Source organism: Candoia aspera, chromosome 3, assembly GCF_035149785.1.
Source record: "Candoia aspera isolate rCanAsp1 chromosome 3, rCanAsp1.hap2, whole genome shotgun sequence".
Taxonomy (NCBI): domain Eukaryota; kingdom Metazoa; phylum Chordata; class Lepidosauria; order Squamata; family Boidae; genus Candoia; species Candoia aspera.
This window is the reverse complement of record NC_086155.1, coordinates 68,414,454-68,427,423: the sequence shown is the minus strand read 5'-3', so window position 1 is coordinate 68,427,423 and position 12,970 is coordinate 68,414,454. Positions and strand designations below refer to the sequence as shown.

At 38.1% G+C, this 12,970-nt stretch overlaps 1 protein-coding gene and 1 pseudogene across 5 annotated transcripts in view; both read right to left on the bottom strand.

The window, feature by feature from the left end:
- The window catches only part of NFIA (nuclear factor I A), a 327,174-nt gene that overhangs the window by 296,445 nt on the left and 17,759 nt on the right, over positions 1 to 12,970 (bottom strand). The window lies entirely within an intron of this gene.
- Positions 10,325 to 12,007, bottom strand: LOC134492981 (BTB/POZ domain-containing protein KCTD6-like; annotated as a pseudogene).

The window sequence follows — 12,970 nt, the reverse complement described above, 5'->3', positions numbered from 1 at the left end:
CTTTCTTTCTCAACTGTAAGGCTTTTACTTTTGCATTGCAGCTTTTGCTGAGCCCTAAAAAAACAAAGCAATTCAATGTAAGTCTCAATTACAGTCCCATATTGTAGGTGCAATTCTACAGAGTTCCTTCCAACAAATGGCTGCAAGAGATAAGGCCAAGTATACACATTTGGATTTTGTCATGTCCAACTTCACAGTTGGGAATCAACCAATTGCTTCATACAAGGACTTTACTGGCTTGTCCTCCTTTGTGCTATGTTGCAGACAGTTGGCATTCACAACAGAATCAAGTCTGATGTCTATATATTAGCTCATGAGTTTCAAGAAGCAAAGCAGTTCAAGGGATCACTATATTTCTTAAATCAGTGCAAAATACTACTCTGTTATTCTTCCTAAAGTGTCACTCCCCAATATCCTTCCTAGTTTTAGCCAATTTCATCTTGGCAGGACCTGTAAATCTTCACTCAGAAACATTATACGCTTCCTGGTCATCTAAGTCTTGTCTTGGCCAGTTCCTTACTGGTATTCCTTCTCACTTCAACAGAGTAAGGTATTCCTATACTGGCAGACTGAGTGCCCTAATCCAGCAAGTTATGCCAAAAAATCTGTCTACCATCTGAATTTAGAATTTTATCACCTTTAATTATACACATACCCTAAATAATCCTGAACTCTTAAACAAAATAGCACTTTGTTCCGGCAGGTGTACAAATGGATCCAGATCCTTGGATAAATAAATCATAGTTAGTTAATGACCCAAAGAGAAACAGTCAATAGGGCCCAAACCTTCTGTCTCTCTTTCACGGACTCCACACATTCTAAGCTTAAATCTGTACACACTTTGAAGCCGATTCACCACTATCATATATTCCTTAGGGACCGATAATTTAAAGTGATATCTTTGCCCTTCAGCAGGCTTCTGATTTGTTTTTGTTTTGTTTTTTAGACCCATAGGCACTGTGCATGCAGAAATTCTAACTCTTAAAAAAAAGGAGCAAGCGGAGAAATGTGTGTGGCAGTTTAGAATAGCCATTTAACCAAATTGCATACCTGTGCTGTGTCAGCTGTATAGTAGATTCATCTCATTCCATTGGTCTAATGGATGGCAATTGAATTTAATTAGTGAAACTACTTTGACTTAAGTCCCATACTGTGCTGAATGTAATGAAACCTTCCTCTCTCTCCGTCTCTCTGTTCAACTAAAGAATGTCCTTAAACTGCATTCCACTATTAGAATATTAACTGCTATCTGTGTTATGCTTAAAGCCATAATGTTTCGTCTTTCTTTCAGGGGATTTAAATTTATTGTATTATGTAACAAAGTAATTTCTTGAGAAAAATTAACTGCTAAATGTGGTTTCAAATCTAAAAACTTTAGGGTCTGAAAAGATAAGATTCAATTACCACCCTTGGTCAATTAGAAGCACTTTTACAGTAATAATAATATGGAAGTCTTTTTTCTGGATCAGTATTTGAAATTTAGTTCCATGCTTCATTCTGAAAGACAAGTGAGCCTTATTAAGTTGCCTTCATATATTTCTCTAAAGATGCTACATATGTGTTATTTGAGTTCACTGAAGTATGAAAGCAGTGAATCAAAATTGGGCTGAGTTCCTCTGAGTCAGTCTCGACTCCTGGTGACTTCCGGGATAAGTCCCTGCAGTTTTCTTGGCAAGATTTTCCAAAGTGCTTTGCCATTGCCTCTTCCTAGGGCTGAGAGAGAAAATGACTGGCCCAATGTCACCCAGCTGGCTTTGTGCCTAGGGCAGGACTAGAACTCACAGTCTCCTGGTTCAGAGTCCAAGCCTTTTAACCACTACATCAGACTCTCTAATCAAAATTTACATTATACTTATTCTTATACCATTAATGTGCATAACTTTTTTTCCCTCCCACTCTTGATACTGTTTGCAATAACCATGAGTTGTGTGATATGATCTAAGAAGAACTGAGGTACCCCAACATCTTGAATTGAACAAGCAAAACAGTCTAGCTTCCTCAATACTGTACTTCCAGTGGCAGGTAAAAGCATTATTTACTGAAATAGATTTCTGGCATTCAAGCTGATTTATTTGTTGAAACAAAGTGCTGTTTAAAATTTTCTGCTTTAATTGTATGTTTTAATAGTTTTTAGTTTTGAATTCTAATTCTATTTAGTATGCTGTACAGTTTGCTGCATTTTTAGTAGAAAGGTGATAGAAAGCATGCATATTTTGCAATATGGGAATCCAGCATGCTGGACAGCAAGGCCTCAGCATCATATTTATTTCCAATAATTACTCTGGGCCTCATACAGGCATTCTACTAAAATAAAAATGTGGGTGACTTCAGCTCAGTACTTTATTAGTAAGATACCCACTTACATTAAAAAAATGTTGAATCATAATCTGGAGTTGATAGGCAATATATGGGATACTGACTCATCAGTTTGATTTCTTGTAAACTGCTGTACAATAAGTAGGCCACATCCATCATTATGGTCATTTTGTAAATACATAAGCCCTTCCCTCCCATTTTCCAAATTCCAGCTATGTCTGCTGGCCCAGAAGGCTTGGAACTCCATGACATACGTATATAAAATAAGCCCATTTTTGCAAGTTACCATAAAGTTCAAGAAATTTTCAGTTACAGACCCTGAAGGTTACCAAAGATGACTTTTCTTATGAAAATGTAATGCTCAATTAATTATCTTTGATGGCCTCAAATAAGGTTCAGATTAATAGCTTCAACAATGTGTCTTGGGCACTTACCCAATGAAACTGCCTCCAGATACTGCCTAACCCCTCAGATCCATTCCTGAAACACTCCATGAGAATCTGGATTACTACATGGTTGGAATGGCCAGAGACAACTTGTGTACCCTCTACCTGTCCAAGAGAAGGGCTTCAGAAATTGGACAGTGACCCCCTTATCTCTCCACGTTTGATCACAGCCGGAAGGCAAAAAGCCAGTATCAATGAGAAAAATGTTATAGCCTCCTTCACCGCCAAGAAGAAGGGGGCACCCATAGAACTAAGACAGGGGCACTGGTGGGAGGTACAACTGATTGAAAAAGTAGGCTTTCTCCCAGGCCTACTGAGATTAAACAGTTCAAATCATAAAATGGCACTTCTTTGTCTGCATGCTTTGGACAGTTGAGTTTTTTTTAAAAATCCATCCATTCATCCATTCATCTCATGGCTGCCACAGGAAATGCAAGTGTGGCAAATCCAGGGATGCAGCATCACTGCTGAAATAGTGCCAAAATTCCCTTTGGAAATGCCTTTGAGGACTAGATCTGGCAGAAGCAAACAGCCTGAGATCTGACTGGCCCATTATAATAACAATACCAAAATATCAATCTTTCCTTTTGCCCATTATACCACACAGACAAGAGAAAGAGATGCAAGCTTTGAATCTTGTATCTACAATAGACAGAATTTGCATTTTACATTTGGCAGTTGCTGGATTTCTTCTAGAACTTGTCAAAGAGCCACATCTTGGAATCACTGCCTACAAGGCTTTCAATTCTAATCTAGGCCAGAAGAAACCTGACAGGGCCATTGGTCAACAGTATACTCAACTTTTGAAATATTTAAGAGACACCCCTATTCTTTCAATCTGTATCTAACATTCTTTTAATTTACAGTAACTGATTGCCTTTATCAGTGATGGATGATGAAAAAATGTGATTCAGAATAAACAGCCATATACCATCCCTATGAAAATCAAATCAGAGAACAGGCTGTTTTAATTTGTAATGCTTCCCATGAACTAAGCTATACATACCAAGCCTTGGATGACATAAGTGACCAGGATGGAGGATAAAGCAACAATTTTTCATTTGTTGTTCCCTTCAGAAAACCCCACCCCACCCCACCCCACTGAAATGACAAGGAAATTGCCTATGCATGAATGAGGATCTTGCTCGGGGCTGTCAATGGGGAATGCCAGGACTTTAGATCCAATGAATTCAAACTTGTTTCTGTACCAGGAATGCCCAATTTTTAAGCTGCATTCAGACTACTTTCAATGAGCCTGGTTTCAGTGGTAGCCTTCTGTAGATGTAATAAGGAGCTCAAGATGGATGGATCCTCCTCTCTCCCTAACTTTTTAGGACTTTTGATTACAAATGATATGTTAGAGGTATGCAGACAAATATGGACTACAATATTACCACTTCATTGTATATCCCAAAGAAATTAATGACTACCAAGCAGCATTAAAGCTCTATCAGTACCAAATAGATTACAAATAAAAAGGTAGTATTTTTTTCACTGGAGTTTAAATAAATTGATGGGATTGCTGTATAATAAAAACAAATTATCCAAGTCCCAAGTGGGTTTTAAAATTATAATGTTCCTAAGACATGCAGTCTTTCTGATGGTTTTTTACAAGATATTTTACAAGTATTTTACCAGAATACACATTATGTTCTCTTCCAGTCACAATCTCATTACTATCGTAACTGGCTGTTTTCTTCTTTTTCCACCTTTCTTTTAATTACAGCTTACTTTTCAGAAATTGTGCTGAAATACTTAAGTAATTTAGCAAGGACTGTTACATACTTTCTACGAAAATGCTTAAGGATAGAAGGGCTTGTTCAAAATGTATGAAAAAATACATCAAGAGTTTTGCAAATGAGATAAATGCTTAGGTGGTCATTTATACTATTGCCCATTTATATTAAATGGAGGTTCATAGGAACCTTTAATGAACAAATAATTCATTAAGGCATTTTCCATTTTCCACTGGTGCAATTATTGACCGCTTGAGAGAGAATAAACACTAAAATAGAGACAAACAGACCAAGTGCTTCATGCATTCCATTTTAATGCTACCTATCAGACTGGCATTTTAAAACATAATTTCCAAGTGCTAAAGGACAGTATTTTATCCGATGTGAAAATTATAGGCATACGAACTATACAGTTAACAGGAATATTTGAACTAGCATAAATGAAACTCAGCATCTTGCTCCAAAGTCACATATTTAATTCCTATTTCTGACTTGAACTTGAAGTACCAGGGAGCAGAAAGTCAAAGCACTAAAGCTGATGCATTAGTATATTGAACTGCTATGCTGGCAACCAAGACTGTGCAATTTTGGAGAGAATCCAATCTAAAACAAAAGCAATCAATTTCCAGGTGTAGGGCAGGGGGTTGGAAATATGCTATTGTGGAGCAACACACTCTGAAGCAAAACAGAGGGAGGAAACAGGGTAAGATGACATCATTGAGGATCACAATGCAGCTGGACAGTATGTTTGTTTGCAGAAAAGTACATTACTAAAACCTATTTATTATTAAGGAAAACGCTTTCATCTACTGATCATATCTAAAACGATCACACAAGACAGCAAGTAATGGAGCAACAAGAATTGAAGAGAATGATTTGAAAAATGCTGGAAAAAACTGTGACAAGCTGTAACAGTGGGCAAAAACCAACAAGATGAATTTCATCAGCGACAAATGCGAAGTCTTTTGTTGAAACAGGAAAATTCCAAAGCAGGAGTTAAGGATGTGGGGAGACTAGTATATTGGATAGAACTATATGCAAAAAGTTCTGGGGGTCTTGGTAGTTCACAGACTGAATAGTAACAATCTAATGCAGTTACATTTATTCCTGTTGAACATCTTGTTTCCTTCAGCCCAATGTCAACTTGTCCATATTGAACTGCAATCTTGTTCTGTCATCCTGGTCAGACCATACCTAGAATACTGTGTCTAGTTCTGGGCACCTCATTTTAGGAACAACATTGACAAGGTACAACATGTCCAGACAGAGTAGCAATTAAAATGACAAAAGGCCTAGAAGGAAAAATCTATGAGGAACTGTAGGTCACATTGGGTATGTTCAGCCTGGAGAAGAGAAAACTGCACAGAGACTTAATAGCTGTCTTCAAGATCTGAAGAGCTATCACGTGGAAGATGGGGAAGAATTGTCCAGAACTGTTCCAGAAGACAGGGCAAGAAACAATGAGTGTAAGAGATCCAACATGGTGTAGTGGTTAAGTGTTGGACCAGGAGCAGAGAAACCTGGGTTCAAGTCCAACCCCAGCCTAGTAAATTCATGTGGCCAGTCACTGTCTGTCTCAGTCCAGCCTAGCCACAAGGTTGCAGTTGTGGGAAAAAACTGAGGGAGGGAGTGCCATGCATACTTTTAAAAACTCCTAAATAGGTAGGTAGGTAGGTAGGTAGGTAGGTAGGTAGGTAAGTAGGTAGGTAAATAAAATAAAAATAAAAAAATAAAAAAAAGGAAGTAGATTTTGAGTGGAGATCAGGAATAATTTCCTAATTCCTGTTTGACAATGAAACAGTCAACCTTAGAATTGGTGGTCTTTAAACAGAGGCTAGATGGTCATTTGCTGGGGAAGTTGCAGCAGTGGATTCCTGGATGGAGGATGGACTAGACAATTTCCAAAATACTTTCCAAAGTATTCCTAACATTCAATGAATTTCAAGATACCTTGCCAAGAGAAAACTTCCCTCAGTCAATCTCTTTTTTCCCCCCGTCCTCTTCTTGCACTGACTGACTGGTCTTCTTGTAGTCCATGGTACTCTTAATAACCATTTCTAAATGCGTAATTCTAAGACTCTTTCTTGCTGTTCAGCTGTACACTGTAAAAGCTGAAACACCACCGCTTTAACTATTCCTATTTGTGTTTTTACTGAAACGTTCTTATTTTTCCTGATCTTTATCAGGAAAACTTACTGCTGACTTCTTCAAGGGTCCTCCTGATCTTTATTCTTGACACCAAGAAGACAAAAGCATATACCACTTCACTTGTAAGTTATTAACACAAAGCAAACCGATGGACAAATGTTATCAGACAAATGTGCTGTTTTTTTCAAAAGGGAGGATTTCTTTTTAAGGGGAATGGTGGCCTAAAGCAGAACTGAAGGGCCAAACGAACTTCTAAAGGAACAGGAAAAACAATGAACTCTGATTTCAAGGTAGATTTTACATACCCATTGAAAGCTTTTGTCTCTCATCCCCATCACATCGCCCCCCCCCTCCCGATCATCCAGAGAGGGCATGTTACAGACCCTTTCCATAAGAGAATTTCATCTGGCGGGGTCCAGGAAGCAGGCCTTCTCTGTGGTGGCTCCCGCTCTCTGGAATATCTTGCCACCAGAGGTGAGGCAGGCCCCTTCGCTCCTGACCTTCCCTGAACACCTGATTCTGCCGTCTCGCCTGGGGCGGGAAAGTGAATAACTGTCATGAGTAAGGATGGCGAGCAGGGGGCTCCCATCCAGACTGTTAAGCGCATGCGTAGCACTGAGGAGTTAGGTAGCCATTCAAAGAGACACAGATCGGGCCCGCCTTACCCTTTGGGGTTTATATGGCTGGGTTTTTCCCACGCTTCTTCAGTTTGTTAGGATTTTCCTGTTATGTACAAGCAATAAAACATTAGAGACCAGTTCCTTGTCTCAGCGTGTTTCCTGGCAGTTAGGACAATAACCATTCTTGGGGATGGCTCGCACCCTAGAGTCCCTCCTACCAGCCTGGATTTTACATCTCTCTTGGATTTTATTTATTTATTGTGTTTTATCATAATTGTTTTATGTGATTTTAATGTTTATGTTTTATGTGGGATTTTATTGTAAACTGCCCAGAGTCCCTCTTCTGGGGGAGATGGGCGGTGCCTAAATTTGAGTAATAAATAAATAAATAAACAACCTACAGCCTTTAAAACAGGAAGTATGTGCAACATACGTTTTCTCTTTTCAGAAGAGAAAGTTTTCTTTTAAAACGATACAAAAATATTCCATGGGTAGCAGGACTTTCTTCTTTTTCCTGCTGCTATCCTCCTGTACAGGAGAGGATGGACAGGAATCACTTATCCATCCTCTTCTGCAGGAATCACCTTTTACTGTATATTAGAAACTGTTTTTACTGATAAAACCATATAACTAGTTTCTATGTCTACCTCCTCTTCCTTCCTATTGTAGTGCTGGGAATAATGGCTAGAAACTCCCTTAGTTGCCTCATGTTCTCTGAAACATAAACTTATTAATGATCACTCAAATATGCATTATTCCCCAACCCCAAAAGTTATGATCATTCTTTGTAAAGAAGCAACAGTGAAGCATATGCTGAATTTCTGCTGTCACATTTGGGAGGAGGGCATAGTATGAACCCAGGCAACTTTCTTCCCCGCCCATCAACTTTCTTTTCATGGTGACCCAGAGATAAGCATTACAATGAGACTTAAATGGTAACACATGTAACCACTCATATTGTCTTTCCTGTACAGCTGTCTTTTGCATATTTGGTTGGAAGCTGGGATATATCAAAATAAATAAATATTGGTTACTTCAGTTTTTTTTAAATGAAGCAATTTCTTTAATTTCTTTTCCCCACTGTTAGCCCAAACCAGGTTTATTTCATCTTCTTTTACTTTTCTTACAACAGAAAACGAACAAACCTGCTTCACTCCTTCCACCACCTAAAAAAAATCCCACATTTTAATTGTAACTAATTTAAACCTAAATTCATGTAGAGTATTATGGACACCATTATGACAAACTCATGACATGCTAAATGTGAAGAAAACCATATGTTTAATTATCTCCTCTAATAATTACATGCCATGTAATTTATAAAATATTTTATTCATTCTGAAAACAGAATATGACCTAAAAATATGCAGTCACTCACATTTCCTGGCTGAATCACTGGAAAACCTAAATTCTAATGATGCACCCCAAAAATATATAATTTACAACAATCAACCAACATAATGCATCCCCCCCTTTTTTTTTTTGGTATTTCATTTATCAGCCATGCAGTCATCATTCTCCTCCTTACTACCATCTGTACATACTTTCCCAATAGACCATCACAGCTGTCCCGTTTTTCACACACACGGAACCTTTTATATGCTTCCCAACTGTTTTTAATAAGTGTTCTGTGCTTAGCACTGTAGCTCCTTTGTCTTCTTCTCAAATATGAAAAGATATTATCCCAACATACAGGTCATCTCAGCAAAAGGCGCTCCCCCCTTTTTCAAAAGAAAGAACAGTGAAAATGTTGCATTGTTGATCCTTCCAAAGATTCAAAACATTTTAGATTCCAGCTCATGGGAAGAAAGGTGTTAAGAAATTAATTCCATGCATAGTAAAACTCCTGTGGTCCACATCACAATCACCATGGAGAGAAACAACCAGCGGCAGGAAGGGCAGGACAGCAGTCAAAAGTGGTCAAAAGGAGGACAGATTTGTGGGTAAGCAAGGTTTATGTCAGCAGAAAATGGAAAACATTACTGCCCCATCAGATCAGAAAAAGCCAAGGTTACCTGGCCACAGGTATATACTAGGAAGGAGAGGAGGACCACATTGTGCAGAAGTGTTCTTGAAGAACCATTAGCAAGGCATCTTAAGAGTTGAGGTTGGGAGACCTATAGATCTGCCCCCTCTATCTATATGCAGTTGGTAGGACAAGTCTGAATCAGCTGCTTATGGAAGATACTTCTATAAATACTTCGAATTGTATTTTCAGAGCTGCAGATTTAATATTTGGTTGCGTGATTTATAAGGCATAGAAAGGAACAATTGCCATAACTGCAAAATAATTTTTTTTGCAAAGAAAAATTGGTGCAGGTGTACAATTCATCATTTATTCCACCTCGGGAATTGTTCCAAAAACTGCCTCTGCCTCTTGTATGTTCTTCACCGCTGCTAAGCTATGGAGAGGCCAGCAAGCCAGCCAAAGAATCCTTGATTAACTTGCATGTAGGTTCTGCATATGGCTAAGCTACAAAATTCCACTTCTCTCATGGTATTAACACCAAACTGGCCTTGGAGCCCAAATTGGTAACTAAATGGTTATAGCTGGTATAACTAAGATTGTTAACCCTCATGGTATTAACACCAATTTGGCCTCTGAGATTTGTTGGTAACTGAATTGTTATAATGTTGCTTACATAATGATTTAGAAAATCTAGGTTAGATTATATGATGGTGGTTTATCATCTCCAAAAACACAGGTGATTTTTACTATTCTATGTTGTGCTGAATAACCACAAGAAAAAGCGTCTTAATGCAGTTATTTGCCATTTTTTAAAGAATGCAGTCTTGGTTCATCCTTTATTTTAAAAAATTCTTAAGATCTGAGTAGCTGCCTGCATATCTTTCTCACAAGACAAAAGGCAGAAGCATCCAGTACATGTCCATTCTCCAGTCCTTAAGAATTCATAATAAATATTCATAGCAAAATGAGAATACAGAGCCTTTAGTGCTGCTAAAGCTACCAAGACTCATTTCTAATAAATGTTCTAAGAAGCTGGGTCCTCTTCTTGAGGGTAAAAGCAAAAACAGGTGAATAAATAGGAAATCAGTCCTAGGTTTTCTGTGCCAGCCTACAAAAAGTCCAATTGTGCTCAATGGTGCTTTCACTGGCTTGTTCATTCGTGTGGTAGACCCTCATGTTTCATATCGTGCAACCTTCCTTTGTAATACACTCCATTAGGAAGTCTCTTAAGACAAATCTTCTTGGGGGAAATCACAGGACCCAAATGTGAAAGAAGATTGACCGTCTCTGGTGTCTATCATATCTATATTTCACTGGGTAAAAAGGTTGGAAATGCCTTTCTGGACCTTGGTGGTGATGCTTAGCTGTGTTACAATCATTGCCACTGGGTTGGAGAACTTTGAAAGTTTGTGTGCATTGGAAAGCTCTACCACTTTCTCAAACGTACACCCAGGATATAAAGGTTTAAGATCATTAAGGGTTCAATCTCGTAAAAAATCTTTTTTCCTAATCATATCAAATTCCTTAATATCTAGAAAGAGAGGCAGCTCCCGAAGTTCGTAAAAAAACTGAGAACATGATGGAAAAGTGGCCCATCTTGGTCACTGAAGTAAATCATCCCTGAACATGGTCTTCAATATCAAATCAGGATATCCTGTGAGAGTTTCAAGCAATGATGCATCCCCTCATATGTAGTGTGACTGGCTCAGTCATTATATATCCACAGTCTCCATTATCCCTCTGTTCCAATGAGTGATGTACACAAATCTGGATTTATCTGAAGTATTTTAAGGAAGGTGTATAATTCATCATTTATTCTACCTTGGGAATTGTTCCAAAAGCTGCCTCTGCCTCTTGTATGTTCTTCTCCACTGCTAGGCTATGGAGAGGCCAGCAAGCCAGCCAAAGAATCCTCAATTAACTTGCATGTAGGTTCTGCATATAGCTAAGCTGCAATATTCCACTTCTCTCATGGTATTAACATCAATGTGGTGTGTCATAATTATAAGAAAGAAAAAATAATAGAACTTATTAACAAAACAAGAAAATCTGAAAAGGATTTTTTTAGAAAAAAAAAGCAACATAGAAGTCAAATTCAGATGCTGCATCATCTCTTTGTATGAACAATTCATTTTGAGCCTGCCACTAGACACGATACAGGAAAATCATGCCAGGCAGTTTCTGATAACTGAAATCAAAGGGAACATCAAGTTATTAAAAGTACTGTGAGTGACACACTGAAATCGGACACACAGATTTTTTGCATTCTGGCAGAGATTAAAGGGAGCTAGGCAACATAGACAATAAAGGAACAGATAAGTATTATAGACAGATCTGTAACTAGACACTGGCAAATAGCAGCACTGAGGTCCAAGACAAACTAATACATGAAACTTTTAGAATGCCAGTACAGCAACCCAAAAGACTGTGAAAAAGAGACTTTTGCCAGGACTTGAGCTGTGTCTGCACAGGAGGATGCCACATGAAGACAGGACTGATTCTGAGTCTGCACATATGACCCTATTAAAAATATTTTGCTAATATGCTTACTTTTCAGAGAGTTTCAACTTCTACTATTGAACAAAAAAAGTTTTCTGGGCCACCTCATTAAATCCTGTTGTGTTGCAGATTAGAAAGCAAAACAGAGAATCTGGGTGAGGTCTTCATTCACCATGCAGACCGAACACGGCCAACTTGTAGCCCCTCCAAATGCTGCTGAACTTCCAACTCCCCAAAGTCTAACCAGTATAGGACAAGGCAGAGGTTGCCCATAATCACGACAGATTGTCTTACTGTTGTAATATGATGCATTTTAACCATACTGTTTAATTACATATGTTAGTTGGTTTTGAATTTTACATTAATTGAAGCTACTCTGGGAAAATCTAGTCTTGAAGGTCAGTATGCAAACGTAATAAATTAAAAAGCCCACTTTAACAGCACGGGTAGGTATCTACCCACAGAGTTTTCATAACTGAAGAACATATAGATAAGAAGACACATATTTCCATGGTGCCTTTTGATTGTGGTAGTCCCATTTTTCTAGCTGCACGCTAAATATCAGTCTTTAAACACTAGCTTTCTAGGGACAAACTAATGAGTTATGGCTTGAGCTAAGGAGTATTATAACACTGATATACAGATACCTTCTAAGGAAACAAAGTTTGCCAATGAAGCATGTGGAATTCCTAAAAAGAATAAATGCAACCCAGTTTTTTTATGCATGTACATCTTTCAGTAGCATACCATTTGTTGATTACTCCATCCTGCTTCCCAAATGGAGCAAGAGCTAATCAAGAGTTCCTCTGGGTTCCTCCATAAGTTAGGAATAGATCATACTGCAGCAGTTTTCATTCTGCTATGGTAACATAAGACAGGTGCTGTTTATATCGCCTTTACAAAAGCAGCTTTCATTAAAGTTGCACATTAAGTACCACATACCTTCTATAAAATCTGTATATCCATTTTCATGATGCTATGTTTCCAAGTATGTTCCTTGCTATCTGATAGTGATATTTAATAGTTTTTAAATTGTACTCTACACTCTTCGTGCACCTCAATCAAGATAATTTAAACTTTTAAAATGCCCTTACAAACACTGTGATAATGCACACAAACACAGTTCTTTTAAAGAGAAGATTGGATTTTGACCAGTTGGTTAAATCCTGATAAGACATTCCTGTCTTTTAAGTACATTAATATAAAGGTAATGCCTATTTCATTTATCTAACTTCC